Genomic DNA, 2,756 nt, shown 5'->3' on the forward strand with positions numbered 1-2,756 from the left:
TATCTCTGCCTACATCCATATCTCTGTCTATTCTTACTAATTTATTTAAGATCTGGCTCCATTGACAGAATTTAACCTCCACAGGGCAGTAATTTGAGAACATTTTGTTCACTGCTATATATATCCTCAGTGCCTTGTTCAGTGCCAGACATATGTTTGTGCTCAATATATATTTTCTAATTGACCAAATGAACATATGAATTATCTGTTAGCCCCATTTTGAGGTACTAGAATTGCTCGTGCCTCAGGCTTCCTGAGTTATCCCAAGATTTTAATAAATAATAATAAACATATTTTTAAAACTTTGTAAATCATCTATTTTAATGCTCTTTCCAAAGATGGAATGTTTAAAAGGTCTGTTTTGTTTTTGGACACTGAGCACAACTGTTTAATGGCTGCTCATTGATGGCTGCTTTCCTGTACTCAGCATTGATGAGCCATAAGGAGTAATGTTTTTATTTAAACTCTGAAGCCAATTACATATTGTGGTGGAAAAATATTTCTATTATTAATACCTTTATGAATTTTTACAAGAACTAGTAAAGTGCTGTGCACCCTGTGGGTACTTGATAGTTAAGTAATAAATGATTACAGTGATTGAATCCACTTGAAATTAATTATTTTATCTTGATCATTTTTTTTTCCTCCAGGTTGATAACAAGACAATCCTGTTGCAATTTGTTTTTGGTTGTTACAGTGTAAACATGCATAGTGCCCTCTGGAGATCCCCAATATATGTTAATTGATTGTGGATAGTACTCTCGCTGGCATCTGTTATGGATTTTCAAAGAAACCTCCCTAGTATATTATCATAGAATTTATTCAATCTAGAAACATTTCCAAAACATATGTTTATAGTTTTATATTTTGAACTGTTCCAAGAATGAATTCTCCTCACTGGTGTTCCAGCATCTTGCCTGTCTCCCCTCCAGTCCATCCTTACATCATTGTTGCAATGCATTCCTGAGCCATGGCTCCTATCAAGCCATTTTCCTGCTGCAACAGTGTTGATGGTTTCCTACCGAATGCCAAATAGAATCCAAATTCATCAACCTATATGTAAAGTGATGAGCTCAGTAGCTACTCCATTGCTTATATCCAATATTGCCTAAATTATGTTTTGTGAAAAAACGATTAGAAGCCAAATAAGTTTGGGAAACGCTGGGTTAACATGAAGCCAGCTTCTTGACTGAAATGGAGATTAATTTGAATACAGAACTTTTTTTTTTTTCAAGAGAAACTGCTATATTCTGCAGGATTCTAGTCTTCTCATGCAACACAATTTAGGAGATGCCAAACATAACTTAACTCTCAGTTTATTATCATGCAGTACAAGATTCTGTTCATTACCTAACCACTTGGCCCCAATTCTTGGTATCCCTACAGCCTCTTAGTCTAAAAGGCTAACCATAGAATAGTACTTTTATACCTTTCTCTGAAATGCCATATTGACAATTATCTGATTAACTTATATTCACCTTCAAATTCAACCAGGGGTGAGATCATTATGAAAGCCTTTCTTGAAATCAATATGTATCATAATACCTCTTATCAGAGACATTACCACATTATATTGACATTTTCTGTTTGGGTGTTTATTTTCACCTCTGCCTCTACTGCACTGGGAATAGAGATTGTGTTTTATCATCTTCACATATTTATTGCCTAGTATAATATCTGGAAAAAAGCAGAGACTTGATAAATTTTTGTTGAACTAAACTGAAGATAACAGATGACTTATATGTTTGGAAAGTGGACTATGAAAACTGTAAATTATATTTTATACATACGAATGTATTCTGCAGATTAGATGGTAACACGTGTCTTTGTTAAAGTGGAGGGAATCGAGATAAATAAAATCATTGCTGGTAAATGTCATCCTGTGTGAGGTAAGCACGTTCTATCTCAATAATCTACTACATTTCTTTCCATTTTGACATGCATTGTGGGTATTGATAAAAGAGTATTTAATGTTATTGAAAAATGTTTTTAAAATGCTTTAGAAACTATGTCCATGGACTGATGTTGCTAATAAGTTTAGTAGGTAGTGATTTCATCAGCTCTAAGATACTTTGGCAGATGGCAGTAGAGAAAGAGGCAATAGTGGTAGTTAAAGAAACTCTTTTTGTTGCTTCTTGAAGGTTGGCTGAAGCTGTGAATGCAGAACATGGATGGAGGAGACCTCCAAGCTGACACTCTTTTCTCCTTATCAGCCCACGGTGGAATAATTCCCAGTATACCCAAACCAAGGGTTCATGCTGTGTGTTACGAATATTTCCCCTACACCAGGAAGATATCATGATCTTATATCAGAAAACCAAAAAGTAATTGCTTAACTCTATGACGTTTGGCTTTGGCTGTTATATTCCTGAAAATTATTAATTTCCATTATGTTTTCTGAATAAATCCTATGTTTAGTGTTGTGGGACATCCAAAAGTGGGTTAATGATTTCTGGCCTCAAAGAACTTACAATATAATTGGAAAAATTACAATATAAAATCACAAATAACTATAAAGCAATGCAACATAAGATACCTGCATTTTGAATGACACAAAATGCTTAAGAATTCAATGCATGGGAATTGCTTCCATATGGGCTTCTCAGGGAGGTCTTTGTGGAAGAAGAAACATTTGAACCAGATTGTGGTTCAAGTTGGTTATAGAAATGTGAAGACTGAGGAGGGAATCAGGCATAAATAGAAAATAGACACAGGCATAGAGATGGTGAATGATGGAATATGTCTAGGAAATGTCC

Source organism: Pteropus vampyrus, unplaced genomic scaffold (genome assembly GCF_000151845.1).
Source record: "Pteropus vampyrus isolate Shadow unplaced genomic scaffold, Pvam_2.0 Scaffold234, whole genome shotgun sequence".
In the NCBI taxonomy this organism is placed as follows: Eukaryota; Metazoa; Chordata; class Mammalia; order Chiroptera; family Pteropodidae; genus Pteropus; species Pteropus vampyrus.